This window comes from Pseudophryne corroboree, chromosome 9 (genome assembly GCF_028390025.1).
Source record: "Pseudophryne corroboree isolate aPseCor3 chromosome 9, aPseCor3.hap2, whole genome shotgun sequence".
In the NCBI taxonomy this organism is placed as follows: domain Eukaryota; kingdom Metazoa; phylum Chordata; class Amphibia; order Anura; family Myobatrachidae; genus Pseudophryne; species Pseudophryne corroboree.
This window is the reverse complement of record NC_086452.1, coordinates 461,571,733-461,585,456: the sequence shown is the minus strand read 5'-3', so window position 1 is coordinate 461,585,456 and position 13,724 is coordinate 461,571,733.

The following is a 13,724-nucleotide window of genomic DNA, read 5'->3' as shown; positions in this document are numbered from 1 at the left end:
CGCCTATGTAGGTATTTGTCAATACATGAGTTCTATACAGGGTTAGTAGAGTAATATTTGTGTAGGACTCAGTCATTAAAATATAATGATCCAATATACTTACCTGCCATGGTCATTCGTCCATGTGGAGGTCAGTGGGAGATGTCTACCATGGGGGTCTTTTAATATTTGGGTGTCAATGCTATGTTGCCTATTAGCCAAACTCTGGTCTTCCAGCTCCGTTAGTGGCATATATGTATTTCTTTATTTCCAAGTGTTATTGTGTAAATTGAAGTTAGCATTTAAACTATGTTGTATAGATTATTTCAGACGATCTGCTTGGTGGTACATTCAATACAGAATATTGATTCAACTCTATTATGTATTCTAAGAATGAACTAAAATGTCTTTTGGAAGTTTTAATGGTTCATAAGCTGCCTGTGAAAAGTTCACCTTAGCCAGAGTGGGAAAACACCGGTGGTTTGCTGAGCATCTAATGAAACACCTGGGGAATTCAGGTAACAGCAGTTCAGTGCAGAATTGTCAAGAGCTGAAAAGGGTCCGCCCAGGTTCTACCCCCTAAAAAAAACATTTGTCCCCGTCAGCAGCTGACCTGGACCCCTCCAACAAGCTTGGCTAGGATAAGCAGAACCTGCTCCCCCCACCCACCTCCACCCCTGATTTAGTGTTGAAAGCTCCCAGTGAGCAAATGATGTAACTAGAACATTTCTATGAAGGAAGATCAATCGGCCTCTTTATAAATATATGTAAACATATAAACTAGCCATATAAAATGTGCCAATGGCCTATGCTAGCCCTGGGTGTGGTTCATCAAATCGACAGTGTCTAGGTCGACAATGTTTAGGTCGACCACTATAGGTCAACAGTCAGTAGGTCGACATGGATGGAAGGTCGACAGGGTTTCTAGGTCGACATGTGCTAGGTCGACAGGTCTAAAGGTCGACATGAGGTTTTTGTTTTTTGTTTGTTTTTGTGTCGTTTTCTTCGTAGAGTGACCGGGATCCCAAATTAGTGCTTCGCATGCCATGCTTCGGGCATGGTGCCTTCGCTCCGCTACCGCTTCGCTCGGCACACTTTATCGTTCCAATCGTAGTCTACGTGTATCGTTAAGTATGAAAAAATTCAAAAAAAGAAAAAAATGTGAAAAACTCATGTCGACCTTTAGACCTGTCGACCTAGCACATGTCGACCTAGAAACCCTGTCGACCTTCCATCCATGTCGACCTAGTGACTGTCGACCTATAGTGGTCGACCTAAACATTGTCGACCTAGACACTGTCGATCTTCAGACCGGTTCCCGCTAGCCCTACAGTATAATGAAACTGCAGGGATACTGTATCTACCAAAGGAATTCATATAATGTAATCATGTTTCATATGCATATTTGCAGAAATGCCCACCATATTTACAGGCATCAATGATATATATCTGCCGTGTTCCACAGCAGTTATAATACATTTGTAGAATCCATTGCTAAAATTGTCCTTGACAAATGCAATATAAAGGTTACAATAGAAAGCAGCGTACCAGCTTGCCTCCTGCCATGATAAGTGAAGGGGGTTTTGGGCAAGAAATAAGATTTTAAAAAAGTGATGAAATGATTTCAGAAATTATCTTTTTTGTATGGGTCAGACCATCAGTCTGCTAATGAGGAACTGTCCCAAAACAGTAGAATCTTTTTTTTTATTTATATTTCTGCAGGTGAATTTGATGTCACTGTTTTGATTTTAATTTAAAGAAATTTGTGACTTCTTGAAATACTAAACCACATTTAATAATATTCTGTCTTTGTGTCTTTAAAGGGTTAACATGCCATTTAGGCAGTAAGCTGCTTGTTTGGTAACTGATTAAATAATGCTGTGATTTAAGTTTTGGATCAGAGAGTAACTGAAACCTTTCTTAGGATTTTGTATAGTGATGGTGTGATATAATTTGGGGGGATTTTAGTAATTCTGAAGTGGTTTCACAGCCACATCATGCATTCCCAAGTGAGCCCTGCCATGACAAATGCCCCTTATGTTGTTTCAGCCTATGACAGGCTGCTCCTGCACACCCCTATTTTACCTCTTCAGACATGAGATTACAAAATTTTAAGAAGCACAACATGTTGTGATGTGTTTAGCATCCCGGAAGTTGGGATGTCATCAGTCATGTGACCGACACCGGAATTCAGTGCCGGAACACCGACAGCTGACATCCTGAAGGTAAGTATAAGGGTACCTGTTGGGGTTAGGACTGGGGAGGGGGGGGGAGGGAGGGTGTGTGTGTAGGTTTAGGCAGTAGTGGGTGTTAGGGTTAGGATCTTCATTTTAGGATGACACTGTCAGTCATGTGACCTACCGAACGCATATACACTTATGTGTCAGCATATACGGTTTTCGTCTGCAGTACATAAATGTGTTATCTTACACAAATACTACTGACTTACAGTACGTCCAACACTAAGGAGGACATGTACTAAGCAGTGAAAAAAAACGGAGAAGTGAGCCAGTGGAGAAGTTGCCCATGGCAACCAATCAGCATTAACGTACCATTTATAATTAGCATGCTATAAACACAAACAAAACAGCTGATTGGTTGTCATTGGCAGCTTCTCCGCTGGCTCACTTCTCCGCTTTTATCACTTCTTAGTACATGTCTCCCTAAATGAACGCCACAGTGCGTATAATGTAAAAAGAGGTCATTATTTTTCTGTTGAGCGGCTTCATTTCATTCATCATATAAAATACCCCTATTTTATCCCTATAAAAACTAGTCACAAAGGGAAACCTCATGTAGCATAAATCAAAAATCAAATAAACATATGTACAGACAAAGGGACGAACCTGTCAAATATCTCACATATTCAGGGTAAATAATTCACCAACGCCTCATTAATATAAATGAAGACGTATTTCTGGGGTCATTCTTATGTCATCTAAATGTCCTGTTCCACCGCACAGCTTTAATCCCTGTATTATCAGTGGCAGTCACATTAACACCTCCCGGTTTCTGAAATCGTTTCTTTCCTCCTTTTAACCATCGTGTAATAACGTTCTCTCTCAGCTCTTCAGCTCTCTCTGTTTATCCTTCTCCATTAATCTACCCCCTCCGAGCTCTGCAGGTTTTTTTTTTCCATTCTTTCACTTGTCATTTCCATTTTCAAGTGTCATAAGAGAAGAATAACTGTGTGGTAACCGTGTAATTACATTCAGTTAGAACACCGCCGATTATACTCATTGGAAAGTTGCTTGTTCGCATAGTTTCTTCTGGGGGGATGGATAACGCAGCTACGTTTCCAGAGCAATGCATGCCAAGAGAGATGGAGTGTCAAGCAATTTAGGGCCGATTGTAGGGTTGAGCAATCAACTGTGCTTTACTAATGTACTTGTCAGGTATCGATGTTATGTGTATAACAGAAATTGTACTCATCAACCAGGTACAAATAGAATCAAATCTTGTGGTTAAGAGACCTGAAATTACCTTGTAGCTCTTTCCTGATATGTAAATCCGGCCGGTATAAAGTGTGTGTGACTGGCGCTACTGTTCAGGGCACAAGGCTGTTTGGGCAACCTAACAATACCCTCCCCGGTGGTGCCTAAAACTAATCCCCTCTCCCCGCAGCCTGATCCTCTCTTCACCGTATTCTAACCCTTACCCTCCCCGAGGGTGCCTATCCCTAACCCTCCCTTCCCAGCAGCCTAACCCTAACCTCCCCGAGGGTACCTATCCCTAACCCTCCCTTCCCAGCTGCCTAACCCTAACCTCCCAGAGGGTGCCTATCCCTAACCCTCTCTTCCCAGCAGCCTAACCCTAACCCTCCCCGAGGGTGCCTATCCCTAACCCTCCCAAGCAGCCTAACCTCCCCGAGGGTGCCTATCCCTAACCCTCCCTTCCCAGCAGCCTAACCTCCCCGAGGGTGCCTATCCCTAACCCTCACTTCCCAGCAGCCTAACCCTCCCCGAGTGTGCCTATCTCTAACCCTACCTTCCCAGCAGCCTAACCCTCCCAAAGGGTGCCTATCACTAACCCTCCCCAGCAGCCTAACCCTCCCCAAGGGTGCCTATCTCTAACCCTCCCTTCCCAGCAGCCAAACCCTAACCTCCCTGAGGGTGCCTATCCCTAGCCCTCCCTTCCCAGCAGCCTAACCCTAACCTCACCGAGGGTGCCGATCTCTAACCCTTCCTTCCCAGCAGCCTAACCCTAACCTCCCCGAGGGTGCCTATCCCTAACCCTCCCTTCCAGGCAGCCAAACCCTAACCTTCCCGAGGGTGCCTATCTCTAACCCTCCCTTCCCAGCAGCCTAACACTAAGCTCCCCGAGGGTGCCTATCCCTAATCCACCCTTCCCAGCAGCCTAACCTGATAAAGCCATATTTATCGTATATAAAACCCTTTAAGAGGTCTAAGAACACTGTACGCTATCTACGTAGGAAGTACCGTAAGGGTACGCAAGTTGCGTAGCGATCGCTCAGCCGTAGTCGAGACGCTCAAGCGTCACGTTCGCTTACGGCCCAGTGATCACAGGCAGGCACGCTATTGGCTGCCGACTAACGTAACGATTCGCTATAGCGTAGCGGACGCTCGGGACCACGAGGAGATCACCAGCGGTGCAGACGCTCCCAACGTTAAACCTTTATACCTTTAACTATAAAATACACAGTAAACCTTAGTGTGGTGATAGAGTGTAAGTGCAACCTGGTGTAACCTGATTAACTACAAAGCTGCTTGAGCGTCACCGACGCTCAGAGAATACTTAACACTATAAAGAATACACAGATACCTGGGCTTAGGGTCCGAAACCTATTATATGTATTATGACTATTATACTTGCAAAAGAATCACAGTACAAAGCATACACTACAATATAACATAAACCAACTAACCAGATAACTATACAGAAAATACAATACAATACTATTAAGGGAAAATACGAGAGAAAGAGAAAGGAGAGAGAGAGAGATGGCTCATAATAACATCAAAACAATATGATTGCGGAGAAACACTTACGCACAAGGGGAACGATCGCATGCGCCTCGATATCCAGCTCCCGATTATCAGCAATGAGAACCGTTGAAGAGAGAGTGAACTGGATACGGTCGGCCTGCCTATTTATGCCCCACACACAATACAATTCAATGGTCCCTACAATCTCATTGTTCATTGGACATAGGAATTCGGCTTCGCATTATAACAAAAGGTCATAGGTTGATTCATACAGGTGGGCTGTGACTATTTCCAACTGCTCAGGTGGGAGGGAAACTGGGTTTCCCGCCGCATGGGTAATAAAGTGCAAATAAAGTAAATGTTCATAAACTTCTTATGTCCATAACTATTCGCACGAGCGATTGATCTGCTTCAAACCAACACCGGAATATTTCTAATTAAATGTTCTTCCGATGGATACTAAACACCACTGTATTACTCCTGTCTGACCCTTCGTATCAAACAAAGAGGGATTTCTCTGTTCATGAACATTCTATATTAACCAAACTTTCAGAATCTATCAAAGGGACCATGATCTACAAAATACATTATTAGTGAAAATATGTAATGATTGAGTCGCACGCTACGATCGCATAAACTCTACCGTAAATACGCATACCATGCGCCTGCGGGTGCCCGCGACTGTGAGTATGCGCACGTACGGGAGAGCGTACGCATGCGCAGCACGGACCTGTGTGAGGTGCAAATATGGTAGTGTGCATAGAGATATTTTTCTGACTTTGACAAACCCTAACCTCCCCGAGGGTGCCTATCCCTAACCCTCCCTTCCCAGCTGCCTAACCTTAACCTCCCCAAGGGTACCTATCCCTAACCCTCCCTTCCCAGCAGCCAAACCCTAACCTCCCCAAGGGTGCCTATCCCTAACCCTCCCTTCCCAGCAGCCTAACCCTCCCCGAGGGTGCCTATCCCTAACCCTCCCTTCCCAGCAGCCTAACCCTAACCTCCCCGAGGGTGCCTATCCCTAACCCTCCCTTCCCAGCAGCCTAACCCTAACCCTCACCGAGGGTGCCTATCCCTAACCCTCTCTTCCCCGCATCCTAACCCTTACTCTCCCCGAGGGTGCCTATCCCTAACCCTCCCTTCCCAGCAGCCTAACCTCCCTGGTGGAGCCTAAACCTAATCCCCTCTCCCCGCAGCCTAATCCTCTCTTCCCCACAGCCTATCCCTAACCTCCCCGAGGGTGTCTACCTCTAACCCTCCCTTCCAAGCAGCCTAACCCTAACCCTCCCCGAGGGTGCCTACCTCTAACCCTCCCTTCCCAGCAGCCTAACCGTAACCTCCCCGATGGTGTCTATCCCTAACCCTCCCTTCCCAGCAGCCTAACCCTAACCTCCCAGGTGGAGCCTAAACCGTGGCATATAAGGGGGCATTAGGCCCTATAGAATGGTGCACTAGCCGGGCTCTAGGCCCAGGGAGCAGCACGGGTGTTAGGCCCTATAGCAAGGTGGGGAAGTAAGCCCCAATGGTAGTAGTAAGGGCATTAAGGGCACAAGGCCGTGTGGTACTGCATTGTGAAATCGACCGCACAAGAAGTCAGCCCTACACCGCAGGTGTGGTAAGTCGGCGCCAGGCTGTGGTATCTCTTGACCCGGTGCTAGGCCGCAGGTTGGGTAAGTCGGCGCCAAGCTGTGGTATCTCTTGATCCGGCGCTAGGCTGCCGGTTGGATAAGTCGCCCCTACGCCACAGGTGTGATAAGTTGGCGCTAGGCAGTGGTATTTCTTGATCCGGCGCTAGGCCACAGGTTGGGTAAGTTGGCGCTATGCCGCAGGTTTGGTAAGTTGGCGCTAGGCCGTGGTATCCCTTGATCCAGCGCTAGGTCGCGAGGCCTCTAGGTTTATTGTGTACAGTCAGGCCTCCATTAAAGGTAGACTGCGGTAAGTTTTTGATGTTCCCCACGGTCAGGCACCCAGAAGGTAGGCTGCAGAAGGTAGACGCTGGTGAGTATCATAAGGTTTGAAGCGGTGTAATCACATTATGTTGTAACTTCTGCATGGTATTTCCCCATTGTATTGGGTAAGCAGCATCACGTCGGGGGGCTGCCTCTTTGTCCTCTATTACAGGAGTGAAGGAGGAGAAGGGTCAGTCTTCTAGCAGGAGACCAAGGTTACATCCGGTGAGCGTATTCATGTTTCGTGTGTAATCTGTGTGTGTGTATGTTGTCCCTTTTGGGTGTTTTCATTCAGGGTCGGGTCACCATAACGGGGGCACCCAGTCTGAGTTCACAAGCGCCAATGATGACCATTCACTGAGCCTAGCAGAGGTTGTCCCTGCGCAGCGTGTTTTCCATTCTTTACAGGTAACCACAGGAGGCCGTGTCCAAGCCGCGTTCCAGTGACGTCCGAGTGAAGGTGGGAGCGAGAGGTGTCAGGGGAGCAGCTAATCCCAACCGCACCCCCTTCCCCCCTCACACAAACGTGAGACCGTTCAACGCAAAGATATTACTAGCTGATGGTTGACATCAGGATATAGCTCTGGACACAGGGGACACCGAGTTGCCTAAAATTGGAACTGGAACTTCACCCTGCAGCCTAGAGACCATAGACTTAAGATATTACAGGATTGGGGTCTATTTCCTAAGCCTTGGATGGAGATAAAGTACCAGCCAATCAGCTCCTAACTTGTCATTTTTCAAACACAGCCATTGGCGTGGTAGTTAGGAGCTGATTGGCTGGCACTTTATCTCCATACAAGGCTAATCCTGTAATATCCTGAGTCACAGCTATATATAAGAAATGTCAGTACACAATGGGAGTCATTCCGAGTTGTTCGCTCGTTGCCGATTTTCGCAACGGAGTGATTAAGGCAAAAATGCGCATGCGCATGGTACGCAGTGCGCATGCGCTAAGTAATTTAGCACAAAACTTAGTAGATTTACTCACGTCCGAGCGAAGAATTTTCATCGTTGAAGTGATCGGAGTGTGATTGACAGGAAGTGGGTGTTTCTGGGCGGAAACTGACCATTTTCTGGGAGTGTGCGAAAAAACGCAGGAGTGCCAGGATAAAACGCGGGAGTGTCTGGAGAAACGGGGGAGTGGCTGGCTGAACGCAGGGCGTGTTTGTGACGTCAAACCAGGAACTAAATGGGTTGAGCTGATCGCAATGTAGGAGTAAGTCTCGAGCTACTCAGAAACTGCTAAGAAATTTCTATTCGCAATTCTGCTAATCTTTCATTCGCAATTCTGCTATGCTAAGATACACTCCCAGAGGGCGGCGGCCTAACGTGTGCAATGCTGCTAAAAGCAGCTAGCGAGCGAACAACTCGGAATGACCCCCAATGCTCACTGCTGATAACCTACATTCATCTATTTCCATGTGGGGGAAGCTGATCCGACCACGACCCCCGTACAGTCACAGAACATCGGTGCTGCACGTTTGCAATATTTTATTTGTCTGGTAGAAACTGAAGAAATACCAGCGGCTGCGGAGAGAAGCGGCGGCAGATACATCATTGCACCAACACTGACTCATGTTAGGACGCCTGCTGCTCGCACAGTGTAGGAGAAAGTTCTCGCACATTCGCCCGAGATGTGAACTACTGTTTCTGTGTGTGAATATTTTGGAAATTGGTTTACACCGTGTGTGTGCTGCAGTCTGCAATAGAACTTGTAAATAATTTATTTCTACCTGTGCAGTTATTACATTAACTTAACTTCTAACAGGTACATTTACTAGTCAGCGGCTTTGTTGGGTTTTTGAACTCCCAACATCATCTACATATTACAGCGTGAAACCACTGATTTTACTATTCAGCTGTTTTAATGCGGTTTTCTAAACCGCCGTCGATGTCCATCTGTCTTACAGGGGTTAGGCACTCAGGGAGTCAGTGTTTCTCACATCTGTGTTGCGGTTGCGACAGAGCATGCAGTTGCTGAGAATGTTGCGATGGCTTTGGTGGGCATCGCCGGTCACTTGTGCGCAGCTGCTACACTTGCGTTGCCTCGCAGTTCCGTCACGTAAAAGGATCGCTGCTGAGAACAATATCTGTGAGAATATGGACTCTTCATTCACTGGGAACCAATAGCATTACAAAGGCATTTCATGGGCCTAGCTACAAATAAATGTATAAACTTTATCCTTTGTGATGTCACTGGTTCCTAGTGACTGGATAGGCTGCATTGTCAGTGATGTCATTGTTCCTGGTAACTGAGTAGACTGCACTCTCAGTGATGTCACTGGCTCCTAGTGACTGGATAGGCTGCATTTGTCAGTGATGTCACTGGTTACTAGTGACAGGATAGGCTGCATTCTCAATGATGTCACTGGTCCCTAGTGGCAGGATAAGTTGCATTCTCAATGATGTCACTGGTTCCTAGTGAATGGATATAGTAGGCTGCACTAAGTGATGTCACTGGCTCCTATTGAATCAATAGGTTGCAATATTAGTAAAGTCACCAGTGCCTAGTGAATGGATAGGCTGCATACTCAGTGATGTCACTGGTTCTAATTGAATGGATAGGCTGCACTCTCAATGATGTCACTGGTTCCTAGTAAATGGATAGGCTGCACACTCAGTGATGTCGCTGGTTCCTAGTGACTGGATAGGCTGCATTTTCAGTGATGTTACTCGTTCCTAGTGAATGGATAAGCTGCATTCTCAGTGATGTCACTGGCTCCTAGTTATTGCTTAGACTGCATTCTCAGTGATGTCACTGTTTCCTTGTGACTGGATGGGCTGCACTCTCAATGATGACACTGGATCCTAGTGACTGGATTGGCTGCATTTGTCAGTGATGTTACCGTTTCCTTGTGAATGGATAATCTGCATTTTCAGTGATGATACTGGTTCCTAGTGACTGGATAGGCTACATTCCCAGTGATGTCACTGGTTCGTAATGACTGGATAGGCTGCATTTGCCAGTGATGTCACTGGTTCCAACTTCCTAGTGACTGGATAGGCTGCATTCTCAATGATGTCCTGGCTCATTGTGACTGGATAGTCAGCATTCTCAGTGATGTCACTGGTTCCTAGTGACTGGATAGGCTGCATTCTCAGTGATGTTACTGGTTCCTAGTGACTGGATAGGCTGCTCTCTCAGTGATGTCACTGGTTCCTAGTGACTGGATAGGCTGCATTCTCAGTGATGTTACTGGTTCCTAGTGACTGGATAGGGTGCATTGTCAGTGATGTCACTGGTTCCTAGTGACTGGGTAGGCTGCTCTCTCAGTGATGTCACTGGTTCCTAGTGAATACATAGGCTGCATTGTCAGTGATGTTACTGGTTCCTAGTGAATAGATAGTCTGCATTTATCAGTGACGTCACTGGTTCCTAGTGACTGGATTGGCTGCATTTGTCGGTGATGGCACTGTTTCCTTCTGAATGTCACTGGTTTCTAGTGACTGGATAGGCTGCACTCTCAGTAACGTCACTGGTTCCTAGTGACTTGATAGGCCGCAGTCTCAGTGATGTCACTGGTTCCTAGACTATGGATAGGCTGCATTCTCAGTGATGTCACTGTTTGCTAGTGACTGGATAGTATGCATTTGTCAGTGATGTCACTGGTTCCTAGTGACTGGATTGTTTGCATTTGTCAGCGATGTCACTGGCTCCTAGTGACTGGATAGGCTGCATTTGTCAGTGATGTCACTGTTTCCTTGTGCATGATAGGCTGCACTCCCAGTAACGTCACTGGTTCCTAGGGACTGGATAGGCTGCACTCTCAGTGATGTCACTGGTTCCTAATGTATGGATAGGCTGCATTATCAGTGATGTCACTGGTTCCTAGTGACTGGATAAGCTGCATTCCCATTGATGTCATGGCTCCTGGTGACTGAGTAGACTGCTCTCTCAGTGATGTCACTGTTTCCTAGTGAGAGCTTAGGCGCTTTTGGAAGGAGATGGAGATAGAACAATCAGATAGTTGTAATACTCCCTACTGCACATTTTATTTCAGAAGATGAATATGGTCTTGTGGAAGGCAACGTCTTCTTTTGCAATTCCATTCTGTGAACGGGGACTGTGCCACTGAAATCAGGAAAGTTGGGGTGTAAGCTGCAGACCCTCCGGATTTATCAGGTCATCCAGAGAGACAGACCAGTCCGATTTGGGCTTCCAGTTCCACCAATATAATAATAACAACATACAAAAATAAAAAAAATAATGAAACATACACCCCCAAGCGTAAAAGCATATACAGTTAATATATAATGTATGTACTATTATGATGTGTGTTTTTGTATTTCAGTTTATACTCTCTATTATCTTCTTATTAAACAAATAAAGTTAATCATTTCAGCAGTGCTCCTTTAAATGCTTTATTTGTTTTACTTTGATGCTTTTGTTGTTGCCAGCGGTAACCCCAATAACTTACCTTTGTTAAATCTCTTTCTGCGAGGTACACTGGGCTCCACAAGGATTGGACAATGGGGTGTAGAGTAGGATCTTGATCCGAGGCACCAACAGGCTCAAAGCTTTGACTGTTCCCAGAATGCACAGCGCCGCCTCCTCTATAACCCCACCTCCCAGCACAGGAGCTCAGTTTTTAGTTAACCAGCCCAATGCAGTAGCAGGAAAAGAGACGACAACGGTTAGTAGCCACATACACCACACTCTCACGACAAGAGAAGTGTCAGCGGCTAATGCCATACCAACCCAAAGAAGCTAAGTGCGTCAGGGTGGGTGCCTTGTGGAGCCCAGTGTACCTCGCAGAAAGAGATTTAACAAAGGTAAGTTCTTACCATAAATCTCGTTTTCTGCTGCGGGGTACACTGGGCTCCACAAGGATTGGACAATGGGGATGTCCTAAAGCAGTTCCTTATGGGAGGGGACGCACTGTAGCGGGCACAAGAACCCGCCGTCCAAAGGAAGCATCCTGGGAAGCGGCAGTATCGAAGGCATAGAACCTTATGAACGTGTTCCCGGAGGACCACGTAGCCGCCTTGCACAATTGTTCAAGGGTCGCACCACGTTGGGCCGCCCAAGAAGGTCCAACAGACTGAGTAGAATGGGCCGTAATGTGAGTAGGAGCTGATAGACCAGCCTTCACATAAGCATGTGCAATCACCATTCTAATCCATCTGGCCAGGGTCTGCTTGTGAGCAGGCCAGCCACGTTTGTGAAATCAAAACAAAACAAAGAGAGAATCAGATTTTCGAACAGAAGCAGTTCTCTTCACGTAGATACGGAGAGCCCGTACCACATCCAAAGACCTCTCTTTGGGAGACAGTTCAGGAGAGACAAGGGCCGGAACCACAATCTCCTGATTAAGTTGGAACGAAGAAACCACCTTAGGTAAATATCCGGGACGAGTCCTAAGAACCGCCCGATCACGGTGAAAAATCAGATATGGGGAACTACAAGACAAGGCACCCAGATCCGACACTCTTCTAGCAGAGGCAATAGCCAGCAAGAACACCACCTTAAGGGAAAGCCACTTAAGGTCAGCTGAACCCAGGGGTTCAAACGGAGGCTCCTGCAACGCCTCCAAAACCACCGACAAGTCCCAAGGAGCCACAGGCGGGACATAGGGAGGTTGGATACGCCACACACCCTGAGTGAAAGTATGAACATCAGGTAAAGTCGCAATTTTTCTCTGAAACCACACTGACAAGGCAGAAATATGAACCTTGAGGGAGGCCAAAAGTTTGGCTGTACTAAACTTGGAAGCGTCATAATTATTAGATGCGCACCAAACAAAGTAGGAATGCCAGACCCTATAGTAAATCCGAGCAGAAGCCGGTTTCCGGGCCCGCAACATAGTTTTAATGACCTCTTCAGAAAAACCCTTAGCCCTCAAGATGGAAGCTTCAAGAGCCACGCCATCAAAGACAGCCGGGCTAGGTCCTGGTAGACACAGGGGCCCTGAACGAGGAGGTCTGGGCGTTGTGGAAGTAGAAATGGACGTTCTGACGATAGGCCTTGCAGGTCTGAGAACCAGTGCCGTCTGGGCCATGCCAGAGCTATAAGAAGCAGATTTCCTTTTTCTTGCTTGAACTTCTGAATTACCCTGGGCAGGAGTGACACCGGAGGAAACACGTATGGCAGACGAAACCTCCACAGCACCGCCAGCGCATCCACGAATGCTGCTTGAGGATCCCTTGTTCTTGCTCCGAAGACCGGAACCTTGTGATTGTGTCGAGATGCCATCAGATCTACATCTGGAAGACCCCACTTTTCCACTAGGAGTTGAAACACTTCTGGATGGAGGCTTCACTCGCCGGCATGCACGTCCTGACGACTGAGAAAGTCCGCTTCCCAATTCAGGATTCCCGGAATGAATATTGCCGATATGGCCGGTAGATGGCATTCCGCCCAACATAGAATCCGTGAGACTTCCTTCATTGCTGAATGGCTTTGAGTGCCGCCTTGATGATTTATGTAAGCCAAAGTGGTGGCGTTGTGTGACTGTATTTGAACAGGACGGTTCTGAATTAAATGCTGGGCCAGGTTCAACACATTGAAGACCGCCCGCAATTCCAGAATGTTGATCGAGAGGAGAGATTCCTCCCTGGTCCACCGACCCTGAAGGGAGTGTTGCTCCAGCACCGCGCCCCAACCTCTTAGACTGGCATCTGTCGTCAACAGGACCCAGTTGGATATCCAGAAGGGACGGCCCCTGCACAACTGTTGGTCCCGGAGCCACCAAAGTAGCGACAGACGGACTTCCAGAGTCAATGAGACCATGTGAGACCTGATCCGGTGAGGCAGGCCGTCCCAATTGGCTAGAATCAGCCTCTGGAGGGGGCGAGAAAGGAATTGAGCATACTCCACCATGTCGAATGCTGAGACCATGAGGCCCAG